The sequence below is a fragment of the Melitaea cinxia genome, chromosome 4 (genome assembly GCF_905220565.1).
Source record: "Melitaea cinxia chromosome 4, ilMelCinx1.1, whole genome shotgun sequence".
NCBI classification, from domain to species: Eukaryota; Metazoa; Arthropoda; class Insecta; order Lepidoptera; family Nymphalidae; genus Melitaea; species Melitaea cinxia.
In genome coordinates this window covers 7571783-7587077 of record NC_059397.1, presented here as the reverse complement: position 1 = coordinate 7587077, position 15295 = coordinate 7571783, and the positions used below count along the sequence as shown (strand labels likewise).

General features: G+C 29.8%; 1 long non-coding RNA gene across 2 annotated transcripts in view; it reads left to right on the top strand.

Moving 5' to 3' along the window:
- The window catches only part of LOC123670089, a 34593-nt gene extending 19835 nt beyond the window's left edge, over positions 1-14758 (top strand). The window contains exons 2-3 of one of the 2 annotated variants that reach the window (XR_006745869.1): positions 14003-14227; positions 14704-14758. This is a non-coding gene — a long non-coding RNA (uncharacterized LOC123670089). Of the gene's footprint in view, positions 1-14002; positions 14306-14703 lie in introns of those variants that run through there. The other variant, XR_006745868.1, reaches the window with a different exon arrangement.
- The last annotated feature ends 537 nt before the right edge of the window (positions 14759-15295 follow it).

Here is a 15295-nt window from a genome sequence, read left to right as displayed (position 1 = left end):
CCCTTTTTACGAAAATTACGTGGACGGAGGAGTATGAAATTTCGCGTACTTATAGCTTATACATATAGAGAAGGATTACATGATGCTAATATATATTTTTTAATAATAGATTAAATCAATAAAAAAACAATACTCACTACCATATATTTGACAGTTAGTCTTTGACGACAGAACCTTGATAATGTTCAAACTTATAATTTAAATTAATTATGTTCGAATTTCAATCACTGGGCGACCACTAGTAAAAATGAACCGACGAAATGTATTTACGCTCATAACTTAAGAGCTATCGTACCAAATTGAATAAACTTTTTTTGTCGTTTTCGATATTATTAGGAAAAGGATTTAAAAGTTGATATACTAACGAAAAAAATTACTGGGCCGGCTAGTGAAAAATGAAAATAAAAATTAAATAACCAAGCAAATATATTTTGAGTTAAAAACCATATTAATGGCCAAACAACTAGTCGTTTCACGTATTCTACTTTCATATTCAACGTCAAGTAACGTAAGCTGGCTACTGGCTTACTGCACAATTGAGGCTTCTTTGACTAAACTTTTTTTCAAACAAGGTAATTAGATTAAATTATTGCTAACACAACAACAACACTATTAAATATGCCACTATACTTTGTTTTCCGTTTTACTTTTAATTTCAAAAAATATACAGCGCTAACTAAATATGTTGATAATCTTCTGCTCGTTTTAAAAATTTCAATATCAAAAAAAAAAAAAAATATTGTAATGATCTATTGATCACAAATTTGTTTTCTGTCTTTTCTTTTTATTTAAACCTGTAATCTACACAAATAAATAAAATTGGAGTGTCTGTTTGTAATATTAAAAAAACCGCTTTCTACTAAATGCATATACCAAAATAACATTTTTACAATTTTCGTCTATCTGTCTGTCTATATGTCTGTCTGTCTGTTTGTTCCGTCTAAACTCTGAATCGGCTGGACTGATTTTGACGGGACTCTCACTGGCAGATAGCTGATGTGATAAAAAGTAACTTAGGCTACTTTTATTTTAGTTTTTTTATTATTTTATAACATAGTAAACTGAAAAATAACTTTTTTGTTAAATCCCACGCGGACGAAGTCGCGAGCACAGCTAGTACTAAGTAATACTATGAAATAATCCTAACGTCATAATTAGATAACTTTTTAGACTTTTGGGCGTAGTTAATCTTGTAAATACAAAAACCAAGAACTCAACGTTACCACCAGGGTTTTGCGTTAATGGCTGGTAAAAATCTAACCGTTTAAGCCCTAAAAAAACTGTCAAAAGTACATCATGTTTGTGATATACTCGTAATATGATGTACATAACTCTGAAGCAGTCTGCTGAAAATTGTTATGGATACAGAGTGTTAGAGTATGCAATAATAATAATGTCTTAAATTTAACATAAAAAGTAAAATTTATATCATAATTTATTCAGTTAAGAAATTCCATACAAAAATCCTCGCATTAAACTGTTAGCAACAGAATTGAAGTGTCAACATATAGTAATACATTGACTCCATTATTTACACATTTTCCATTTCCTATTACAAAAATTCGCAAACTAAATATTTTTTAATTTTTATTGGACTACATGATAATATAGTAAAACGAAAATATGATTATTGGTTTAATAATAATTACTATAAATACAATAAAATGCTCTATTTGTAAATATGTTTTGGTATATTTTCTGACGTGAATTAATCTAATTGAGCTAATGAAGAGGAATTTCTTAATTAGTAGTGTTTGTACGAGTCATGGGCACACGTTCAGTACCGAAACGGGTTAATTACGACCGATAACTCTTTAATTAACCTGCCTAATAACAGAGTATTTGCATTCTAGCCACCGACATAGTACGACCAATTAGGGAGAGCAAGAAATTGAACAAAATTATCGATTTTTGTTAATAAATTATACACCACTAGATACCTATTGTTAAAAATGGTTAATAAAATAGTTAGCATTTATAATTTATTGTCATCATTACACATAATGTAATTACGTTTAAATTTATATGTTAGTAGGCACGAGAAAAGAGTATTAAATATAATAACAGAAAAATATTTACTAATATACCTACTGTACGTTAACTTGTATGCACAATAAAGAATATTTCTTCTTCTTCTAAATTGAGTATTAGTCTATAAATGTATACAAGGTTTGACCTTGTACACACATATATATAGAATTTTATTTACATTTTTCAGATAAATGAATCGTAATTCACTTCTCACTGTGTTTATTATGTAGATTCGTCACAAAAACAAACGTCAATGCACGTCATTAGTCACGCCACCAAAGGTTATCTGCTTGAATGAGTGAACCGGGGTGGAGGGGCAAGACTTTCTAATTACTATTCTCTATTTATATTTAAGTGCAGTTGATTCTAGTGCACACTATGTTACAGCATACTGTTGCACTTATACGGACATGACAGCTGTTTGTATTGGTAATAACATATAGAAAAATATTAAGTTACTTGAATAAACATCACTTGTAAGATTTTAGTATTAATGTTCTATTGTAACCACAGTAATATATAAAGGCAGAGCAAAAACATAGAAATACTAAATTCTATTATTTGTCAAAGTTAAAAGTAATTTTAAGTGTCACGATTAATTCTATACATTTTACGAATAATTTCGATAAATTTTAGCTTTAGTTAAAAAATGGCATCGATGTAGACAAATGAAATTCAAGTAGAAAAATCTCTTGGAAGGTATTTTGAGTACTAAAAGTAATAATTATTTATTTAATAATGATATGACGCTCAATGCAATAAAAATGATATGCTATTCATGTGTTAATCGATATGTCTAGTTATTATGTTTGTAATTTTGTATTTTTATCGTATACTTTTCAAAGTTTTTCTTTATTATTTATTTTACACTTCAAATTATATTAAAGAAAAAACAATATTTTAATTACTGTAAGCTTTGTTTGTATGTCACATGAAACTTTTACTCTACAGATACAGTTCTAAGATTCATTTCGGCCGTATAGTATTATTATTATAGGTATGATAGAACTTAATTAGATAGACGTAAGTGATAAAATCAAAGTTATCAACTAAATAATAGTTTTAAACGGATGTATATATGACGATCTAACAATATTTTTTTAGAAGAAGAAGATAGAAAATCACAGCTAAATAACACTATTTTCAAGCAGTGTTGTGTTCCTATTGGTGAGTAAGGTGACCAGAGCTCCTGGGGGGGAATTGAGGATGGGGCTGGCATGGCGCTTGCGAGGTTTTTGAGTGTTGCAGGCGTCTATAGGCTACAGTAATCGCTTACCATCATGTGAACCGTACGCTTGCAGTCTTATTGTGTAAAAAAAAAATTAAAAAAAAAAACAATTTTGAAAATTATGCATTTGATGCTTGTTTCGGATACTGATACTGGAATACAAACAATATTTAATCAAATCTTAGTCACGGCGCCCGTGCACTTACGCTCATAGATATATAATATATATAGACGCATATAATATTACAGATTTTATTTTTTTTGGAATAATAAATAAGAATTCATACCTACTAAAATGAACACAATTAGTGTAACTTATATGGCTTATTGTTATTTTGATGAATCGAAATAGACTTTTCCCAATACACAATAATAGAAGATATTAGTATTTTGAAAAAAAAATGTATACGAAAATTGGATAATATATACCAATTAAATAAATGTACAAGAGGAAACGATGTTGCCATCATCTGAAAAACAAGTCTTCTTCTTCAAACTGATGACCTTCACTCGGGATTACAGATCATAATATTTACTATAAAATAATTCGTAAATGTCTGTGTTAACTTCAATAAATAAACTTATATGGTCTTATAATGAGAATAATGACTATAGATACACATATATAGGTAAGTGGTAGGCTGATGTGTCAAAGCCAAAGCTAAGAGATATACAGAATTGACTTATAAACTTCGATTTCGCAATACAATCCCAACGACATCTGCTTCAAAACATACGCTTCGACTTAAAAAGTACAGGCTATAAAAACATAATATTCTACGTGACATTAGCGAAATCATCTGTGCTCATTTGGCACTACTGAAAGCCATTTTAAGAAGAAGAAGAAGAAAAATATAATACTATGACTTCTGAAAACAGAGTTACTATGTGAAATGTAACTTACAGGAAACGAATGAGACCGCAACTGTCTCGTTGTATGTCAATTGAAAATTCATACGAATCGATACCAATAGGTCGCGGATTCAAAACCAGCCTGATAAAATGTAGCCTGTAAAATGTAAAGGATGTCCAATCTGTAAGTCACCTGATTGTATTCGAAGTAGTTCTGAGCAGGGCCGGACCGTGACTTTAGAGCGCCCTAGGCCTTAATTTTACCACGATTGAGATTAATGTGTAATGGCAGCCGAACATTTTAACAGTCACTTCGAAGTACCAACACCTGAACGTAGACTTGAATTAAATAAATTGAATGGGTTTGATTAATCGTAAGATTCGCAGAGCTGCAAACCATACGATCTGCTTAATTTAATAAAATTGTGGATTCTATCGCATTATCGTCTATTTTTGATTTTGACTTAACTTAGCTGGGCCCTTGAATCCACAGGGCCCTGGGCTGAAGCCCAAAAAGCTATATGGCAGATCCGGCCCTGGTTGTGAGACATGTGCATTTGTAATATTGGAATAAAAAAGTTGATGTATTAATGAAAGTTTAGTTCGTACACAGAAGTAACATGAATATTATTAATACGTCTATTATTTTTATTTATTTGTAACAGAGTTAATGATTACAATAATTATGACGTTATTATTTCTAGACCTTAATGAATGTTATAAGGAAATTAAAATAATAGAAACACATTTCAGAAATTAATTTTCTTTCGTAGAAAGAGATCTAGCTAGTTCGCTAGAAATTTCATTACGCTATTTTTATATAATTAATTAATTTAAAATCTGTTCTTTCTTCGAGCTTGTACAAGATCTTTATTATTATCAGGAAATGTATTTTAGTCATTTTTTATTTTAATAACGTAACAATATATGTATTTACAATCAATGATAGTTTTCAAAAATAAATGTTGAATAAAATTTATGCATTCAATCATACGATTAAATTATATTTACTTCCGGATTTATCAAATTTTTTCTTTAAAATTACTTTAATAAATTATAAATATTTAAATGGAATTTTAAATAATATTTTAACTACTCTGTTTAAACACTATTTTTCTGATGCTTTAATTTATAGTTGAGGAATATTTTTCTTATCTTGGATATTTGTTTAATTTTAATAAAGTATTAAAATTATTCAAAATAGTTAAAGGAGTAATAAAAAACCAGCTGGATCAAAATAAATGATAATGTTACCTTTTCTTACTTTACTAACCGACTTCCAAAAAAGGAGGTGGTTCTCAATTCGATTGTATTTTTTTTTATGTATGTTACTTCAGAACTTTTGACTGGGTTGACCGATTTCGACATTTTTTTTTAATCGAAAGGTAGTGCGTGTCATTTGGTCCCATTTAAATTTATTTGAGATCTAACAATTACTTTTCAAGTTGTATCTAATAATGCGTTTTTACTTGACTATTTTTCGTCGACCTATGTTGTATTATAACGCATAAGTCTTTACTGGGTGTACTGATTTTGATGATTTTTAATCGAAAGCTGATGTTTATCATGTGGTCATCCACATTTAAATTTTATCAAGATCTGATTACAACTTTTTGATTAATCTTTGATAACGCGTATTTACTTGAATATTTTTTCGTCTACCTACGTTGTATTACTTGTCGATGTAATTGAAGTCAGTTTTTTTATTTGCGAGCAAATACAATTATTATCTCTGTGTATCAAGATGAGTTAATTTTTTAGTTAATTTAACTAAATAATTAAAAAGCCAAAAAGTCTTTTAATACATCACAAGTGATAATAATGTGATTAATTAAAAAAAAACATGGTTTTGATTTAATACGACAGCTTTGAAAACAATCTAAATTTGTTATCTATCCTCAAATACTTAACGTCGATTTTATTATTCATTTAAGAATTTGTTCAACATAATTGTATATATCATAACATTTTAACGCTATTCTTAAATATATAATGATTTCGAAATTGATATCTTAATTTTAATTACCGCGAGAGTTATTTATAGGTATTTGTAATTATCTTCTTCCCAGTCCTTCTTTATTTAGATTTTAACATGGTGTAAACCCTTATAAGTAAAATAAACACGAGTATATTTTAATAGGTGCAAAAAGCATTGCCCATCGGTAAGACCCCGAAAACCATATACAAGACAACATCTGCCATTTTCACATACTTGTTACTTTTGATTCAATTGCACATATCATATTTTAAAAATAAACTTAAATTAAACTATAATGACTTTAATAACAATTTAACGAGACGAGTTAATATTAATGGCATATTCACCATTGATTAATATTAATGCCATATAAAATTATGAAACAAAATGGAATAATCCTAGTTGTAATTAATATTAGACGCGCGGTCATCGCTATGGACCAATCAGCGTTGATTAATTTGTACTAACAGCCTCGTTAATTAAAGCAGCTTTATTAATTAGCTCAAATGAATTAATGTATATGACACATATAATATATTTTAAATATTTGATTAAGTTCACACATTTTTTTATAACACTAATTGATGAGATGATTGATGATATGTCATTTTTTACACTCGAACGTAAGTCACAATAAAATATAGTTAGTAAGAATAATAAAATAATGGTTATATAATAATTACAATGAAGAGAAAGCTTAAAAATTAATTTATTAAAAATTGTGTTTATAATTTTTCTTCGAATAAAAATAAAAATTACTTTATTAGGAACAGGACTGGGTAAACAAAGAACCATACAAACAAGTACGTAAGCTAATTCATTATAAACAGTCATTATCTAGATAAGCAATAAAATGTTGTCCCTTAATTGCGCTCGGTAATTATAAGAAGAGAAGCCGTGTTTATAATTAAAACGAATGAAGCATTGCTACACTCTTTGGTCTAGTGATGTAGCTCTAATGAGCCACTTGCTAATTAGAGAAGGAACAAGCGGATACGCCATTCTAATTGGCTTTTGGGACAACCATGTCGCGCTCTTAAGTTATAAATTGAAAAGACTTTTGAAGTAGGTTTTATATTTAACTTGTTTAACGACTATCGCAACAATTTTCAATTTAATACTTTATTGTCTTCAATTTATTTGATAGGCTTTCAATTTTTTTGTTATTAAGTTACCTGCATGTCTAGTTTGTTGACCGTTACAACTTTTGAAATTGGGAATTTTGAAAGATATTTTGTAAAAACTTATTTTAAAAAGTTATTATTATTAACGTAACCTTAATTTTATCTTATATTTATAAAAATTTGTGTTCATTTCAGTTATATTTTGGCCATTTATTAGTTTGTACAATACAAATTTGGGTACTATTTTAAATCATTTCTAAAATATGTTTTAATTACAAAAAAAACAGGAAATATTATTGTAAATTTGTAATATAAGTTATAAAAAAGTATACAATAAAAATACCGCATCTACATTTTCTAACTTCGCGTGATTACGGCTATTCTCAATATTATTCATTAGCTAAGATATACGATACTGTTCCAATTAAGGATATTACATTTTCTTTTATATTCGTTTCGCTTTAACTTAATTACGGATAATAATTTATTTTCATTATTTTTTATACATAATTGGTATTATTAAACAAATGTATCCTTTATTCTCTTTCGTATTTTCAAGTTAATTCGAGATATAAACAGAACAAGAAGGAGGAAAATTATTAAGCCAATTATTCTTTACATACAATCGCTATTCAATTCTCGCTACTTTTAATAGTTTTTCAAAGGCTATACAAGCTACTATGGAGATCATTAAGCGGACTCTTCAAAGCTGTCGCCACATTACACTAATTGACGCAATTAGAGGGATTGCCGAACGGAAATAAAAGTCGGCTCACCTTCATGAAACGCCGGCCCCGCCAATTAGCCTAGCCGGTAATTAGCCTCTTCAGTGCACTGCCGCAGCTAAGTCTCTTTTCACTTAGTTAAAAATCACAGCACAATCAAACCGTGTTCATATTTTAAGCGTATGAATATCGTTCGTACCGCACCGAAAAGTTTTTCCGCGATCGTATTATCAACACTACTGTTCATACAAAGACGTACGTTCGCCACCGCGGTCGGGAAGCGAATGAACAGGAGTTGCTCGCTACTAGGCGGGGAGTGATGCTCTTCCTTTTCCCGTACGAAAGCTTTACCATTGCGGAGCTTTTCGCACAAAGCAGGCATCGTCACATACGCTTTTCTTACGCTGAAGCAACGCTTAACGCCGTAAGTGGGCAGATTTTGCGGTACAGTATTTAGGCCTAAATAAAAGCGAAACTAAATCAAATTATTTGATGAAAGCGTTCTTAAATTATTGTTTTATGAATCAAAAATTTTTGTGAAGTAACTATATATATATATATATATATATATATATATATATATATTATTGTATTATTAGATTGTAGGATCCACTTTGTTTTTAATTTTTGTTTTGTCTTTTTGATGACCCTGTTTTGTTTTAAAATCACCAATCAATTATTTAACCGATCATCATGAAACTTTGTAGACATATTCTTGCAGGTATTAAAAATAACATAGGATACTTTTTATTAAAAAAATCGATGCGTGCAAAGCCGCGAGTAAAAGCTAGTATGTATATAAAGCATAATTATATCATCTCTTTGATATTGTTGTAAGCTTAACAGCGAAAAAAAAATATTGATAGTTCTTTATTAATATTTCGTAAAATTCTAGTTAGATTAAAATAAATTTTTAATCGTTTAATAATTGAAACGAGTGTCATATACGTTGAATACAGAAGCCTTAAACTATACTTCTTAAAATACGAATATATTCGAATCGATTCATATTATAAAATGTCAGAACATTTAATTAAATTTTATCAAGACTTTCGAATTACATATTTTCCTTTTTTTTTTAATTTTCACATGATCGTATGGTGTATGTGACCCTTTCAGATAAAATTAAATTTCAAATTCATATCGTAAAAACGCGTCAAACAAGGGCAGTACGAACCCTTTGTTAGTTATGTCTTGTTATCCATCTTTTCTTACTCACATTCGTGTATTGAATCAATTAGGCCACAGTGAAAGGGTTCTATAAAACATGATTTATTACTAGCGACCACAATACTCTTAATTAATATCTCAAGTGACTTGATATAACATTGTGATAAAATTATAATTCATATAGAGCATACTGGCTGGTCCATTGCCATTTACCAGTATATACTTAAAATTCTAAAGAATCTACATTTGTATGTACTAAACAGGGTGTGGTAGAAATCCTTACATTCAACTATTAGGATTTTAATCTATACTTATATTATAAAGCTAAAGAGATTGTTTGTTTGTTTGTTTCAACGAGCTAATCTCAGGAACTACTAGTCCGATTAGAAATATTCTTTCAGTATTAGATAGCTCATTTATCGAGGAAGGCTAAAGGCTATATATTATCACGCTAAGACCAATAGGAGCGGAGCACCAATGAAGAATGTTTTAAAAACGGGTTTTTTTTTCCTTTTGAGAGCTTCCGTTACTTGCGCTGCGTAAACAGTTAAAGTTTCGCAAATTATTAAAGTTAGGTTAGTTAAACCGCAGGCAGAAGCTAGTAAAATATAAGAAGTCAGTAAATTTATTCCCAACTATATGTAACGATCGCTATCAGCTGTTTATGATAACAATCGGGACCAACAGCTTCACGTGATTCCCGTATCACGGAGGCCGACAAGGACAGACGCAATGTTCGTAATCAAATATTTGCACAAATACAAATATCCATCCCGAGTGGGAATCGAACCCGCGACCACTTGTGTGTAAGTGTAGGCGAAGCATTATTACAGAGCAGTTGGTGACAAGTAACCAATTATTACAGAACACTTGGTAAATTTAAATTATGGTTTAACTAATTAAAAAAAAATACGAAATCGTGTTGAAAGAAATAATACAATAAGTATAATTAATAATAATATTACATGAAATAAAATCGTAAGAAATGACACAGTGGTATTTGATTTTCTATTAGGTACAGTAGAATAGATCAATTTAAACACTCATGACATGAATACGTAAAATTCCTAAATAAATCGAAAGGAACGCCTTGCGTTTCTGTATCAATTTGCAATCCATTCAACGCGTCCCTGACGACATTAAGGCTGCGAACATGCATACTTTTTAAATATCGACAAAAAAATTAAATTATCAAACACAAATATTATTGTTCAAGTAGAAATTTTTCAATACATGGAGATATTAACGCAATTTGTTCTCTTAAGCCACGCAATCATTAAGATGAGATGTAAATAGAGTATTTTAAATGCATCATAAGTGTTTATCCCGTCAGTTGTCGATAAATCAAAGTACATCACTTAAGTTCAAGCGACTTAATCTACGGCTTAGATTGATACATTTATATTCTACAATCGAATAATTTATTGCTTTTTAGGCACTTGAAATATTTTTGCTCAGAAATCATATCAACAATATAAATTTTTATTCCTTTTCTATTATACTAGCTGTGTCTAAATATTTTACCTCACTAAATTTCAATTCTGTGGAAATGTTAGTCTAAACAATATCTTATAAACAATAATTTTTATATTTAAAACATAAGCAACACTAAGTTCGTCTATAAAATACAATTAAAAAAGATTAAATAATATCAATTAGAGATTTTCAAACAATTTAAAAAACGTTTCTTAATTATCTATTATTTTATTTTATAATTTTACAACGACATAAAAATTTCCTACTGTTAGCTCGCTAAACGGCGTTCTAAAAAGATTTTATTACTCTTTTTAAAGAAGGCTTTCTGAATTTACTTTCATTGAATTCGACTTAAGCCAATTAATCACTCTTATCGGGTTGTTTCCTCGAGTTTTTCAACGAAGGGTCGGCTGACCATTGAGCCAATATCGTAGGGTAACTGGTACTATTGTGAGCCGTTTTGGTCTATTGTTGGTAGCCATTGTGCTGTAAACTGATGATGCCGCCGACCGCGCAGTATAAATCTGACGATTAGTCTTCCAAGAGATTTAAGAAATCAGACTAAATTCATCAACAAGATCTGTTTTCATTCAAATAGATTAAAAATAAGAATTAATTATGAATTGTTTATAAAATAATAGCTATATATACTTAAAATTATTTCCATTAATTAGTATTTTTAATTTAAAAGATCTTGATAGAGCTTTATGTCACGGAAAATCTAATTTCGAATACAACGTAATTGTCTTAAACGGATCCAAAGTAATCTTCCCCTCCTTGTTTGGCCTCTCCTACTAAGTCCTAGCAAAGAAAACGAGGAAAGAGAAATTTCCATAAATTAATCCGGCATCTTTCGTCAGTTTACAAAATGTGCTAATGGCGGCTTAAAGCTCACACGCGAACAGATTCGGTATCAAGTGACGCCACGTGTACATTCAAGAACTTTAAGGGTGACACCTACTGCAAGTAATTTAGATCGAGAAAATGATTTTAAAACAATTTCAAGAAAACACAAAAGGTTTTATTTTGTTAAGTACGCACGTCCATGTGATCAAATCGTTTAATTTACCTCAGATTACAAACTCATCACCTGATTACACTGGCCGAGAATAACCGCTGCGCCGCAAGTATTCTCTGGAATAATGCATAAATAAAAGATAATTTATTATATAGGTACGTACATACCGGCTATCTATATTTTTTGGAAGTTGAATAATTTGTCGTTTATCTTAAAATCAGAGGAGCAACGCGGGGCCGTAATAAGCAAATGAAGGCATGTAAAACGGCCTATGCTGCCAAGTTCGCGTTACTTATTTAAATTTTGTTTACTCGAGTTGTTTTAATAACATGCCTTCCAACGAGGAATTAAGTTGATTTTAATTCGCTGCTTTAATTAACTTAAAGACGGCAATTTCAAAATAATGTCTAAAATAATTTTGTTTGCCAGAGCAGGTGGGATCGAATTGCTATCTGAACAATCTTCGAGGCACCTTTAAACATACTTTTATGCAGAAAAAGTTATAAGTATTATTATCATTTAAACAGTCTCGCTTGCCAGTTAATTAAACAAAAAAAAATGTGTAAAAAAATAAGGCTAAAAGAAATTAGAACAAGAACGTTAAAAGATAATGAGATTCGTTTAAGAATAGAGTAAATCTAATTTCGGGGTTTTATTGCGATAACGGATAGATGCAAAAACTACACAACTATTGGCAAACTACTGCACCCTGCGCGCTCAACAACCGTGAAATAAAATCTCACAATAAAATATTCTTTAAACGTAGCGACGGTCATGGTGAATTTTGTGATAATCGATATAAATTACAAATTGGATACAATTATTAAATTTGTTTCGAAGTTAATTTGTTTTTTTTTTCGTATTTTTTAAGATAAAGGTACAGCAAAACAAGGTTTCGTCACATTATCAATTACGGAAAATATATATTTTTTAATATTACACTAGTTAATAACATGTTATTACGTTAATTTTTTTTTTAATAATTAAACAAAAAATGTGCATTTTCCTTGTAAGTAATAAGTATTGTGATTACGCAGTTTCGTATTATTAAAGTAAGTGAAAACTTCTTATTTAATTTGTTTTATTTTAATTTCTAAATCGGCTTTGACAATTTCACGCTACAATAATTTTTATCGGCCTTGTCGTTTTTTTCATCGATTTTATTACGCAATACAGCCAAGAGTAACGCTTAATTACATTTTATAAATCCATTATTATTACTAACAAACGTACTGATTGAAACATTGAGTTATTTTTTGCAATTTTCGTTCTGCTATTAGCCATTACTGTTAATAATAAGAGACTTAAAATCAAAGAGACTAACAACATTTTCACAATTTCACTTTCGAATAAGTTAAATCTTTTCACTATGATAAAAAACTATAGTGCCTAAATTTGAAACAAAATTTCAATATCAGCTACAAAATATTAGCTCAAATATTAGCTACAAAAATTTATTGTCTTCGGACACTTTCACGTAGGTACACATAAAAACAAATACATACTTATTTACGTAAATATATGACAACATTTAAAAGTATTGGACCGCTTTTTTGTTATTTTTTAAACCCAAACGAGGACAACAAAGCGTGACGAATCGTTATATTATCAACCGGGATTAAATTAATGAGATCATACTTACCCAGTCGTTCAACCGCCATGGGAAAAGCAAACACGGGGGAAGAAGCATTGTACTTGTACACTATTAGTTAGTAAACAGACAACGAAAAAATAATCGATGTATCCGTAACGATTTAGTGTTGACAATTTAATGCTATATAAATCAAACATTTATTGCAGTTGGAGTTATTTGACAATATGTTAGGCTTATTCTTGTGTGTCGCGTCCTCCGTGTTTAGAACATTATTGCACCTTTGCTTTCATCATAACAAGCAATTATTTTCCGTCGCAATGATAAAAAATCATATTATTTCATTTGAAATGATTTACTCAGTGCTGCAGTAAGACATTTACAGGTTTACACGGGTGATTTTTCTTTTTGAGAACTGATAAAGTGTAGCTTAATCCGTCAAGACTCTCCACAGAGCATTAGAAATTTTTTTAAATATCTATCGAGACCTACCTCGTAAAGTTTTCTATATTGCCCAGCTATAAATTTATTTTAAGCACTACCTCTACAAAATTTAACTGTGTTTTCCAGATCCAAACACGATTTTGGATATGGAAAAACACAACACCAATAATGAGTTTCGATCTATCCACTGGCCCACTTCGTAAGAAATAAACCTATAGATAATTTATAGTAAATATCACCAAAAGCTATAGATTTGCTATTTCATCAAATGAAATAACAAAATAAGTTCACATCCCAGCCGTGGCCCAATCGTCCATTCAGCACGCGGCGTGGCCATAAAATTAAATAAATCCGTTATTTTTCAGAGTGAGAAATGTGCGGTCGGACTGGTCCGGTCAATCGGGCGGCAGTGCGGCGCGATAACGGCGCACATTTGTAAAGATTTTGCGAGCCCTACCGCCCAAGACTATTCGACTGTGTTGTGGCCATACGGCTCCACGGAGTTACGAAGGAAAATTCATATTTGATTTAGACCTATTACAAAAATGATTTACTTACTTAGCATCCTCTGAATCAATAAATTACATTAAGTAAGTAAGTATATATTATATAATGTGTAATTAATATTAATGAAGATAATAAAAAGACAAGAGAACAAGAAAATGCTACATAAATCCTTTTTATTAAGTAAGCTAACCTGTCCTACTAATAATAAAAAATCGAAAGTATTTGGAATGGATTAATGTACGTTTGTTACTCTGTTACGTAAAAACTACTGATTGTAGTGAAACTGGTACGTAGAAAACTGGAGGTCCAAAAATAACATATTAGCTACTTTTTATCCCAACATTTCCACATAAATGGATATTATGTGTCTGAAGCCGCAAGTGTAGCTAGCAGGCTATAAAAGTCTCACGCGTACTTTTGAGAACATTAGCTATAAAAGTTATCGCAGATAAAATTATTTTTATTAATTATTATCATCTGGAGTTGTAACACGTTCGTAATTGAAATGATAAATTAACATTACATTTGTAGATATATTTTTTATCATTTACACCTCTAGATTTCACACATCCTAACCAAAGACGAAGTACAGAGGATAATCTGCTAATAAATGAAAATTGATTTTAAGATTTTCTCGCTCCGACTCGGCGTTGACAAATAATATGGCTTACAGCCTTTGTATTAACAGGACTCGTTGCTTTTATAGTGTTTGTGTTACATGCGTATAGCTTATAGCTTATTAAATCACATTTCTTATTCATCTATATCAATGTATTATTATGAAATTTTATATTCGTTCCTATATATTATCACTTTATCAAAAAGTATGATAAATACTTTATAATTGATGGACGATCGTCTAGAATTAAAAAAAACTAAACGCCGTTGACAAAATAAGACTAAATCTTAAAAAGTTGGAATAATTAAACGTACCTATTTATTTATCTTATATTGTTACTTGTAAGTTTACTTTGTAATGTATTGTATATGTTATTCATACCTTATTGGCTATTTTAAAATAGTCAGATTATGTAGTACAATGGGCGATCTTATAGCTATTTCTTCCAGGCAACCCAAGTATTTATTCTTAATTGTACTATATGTACATTCTTTGATATGCATATATTAATAAGAAACAACTAAAAGTTTAC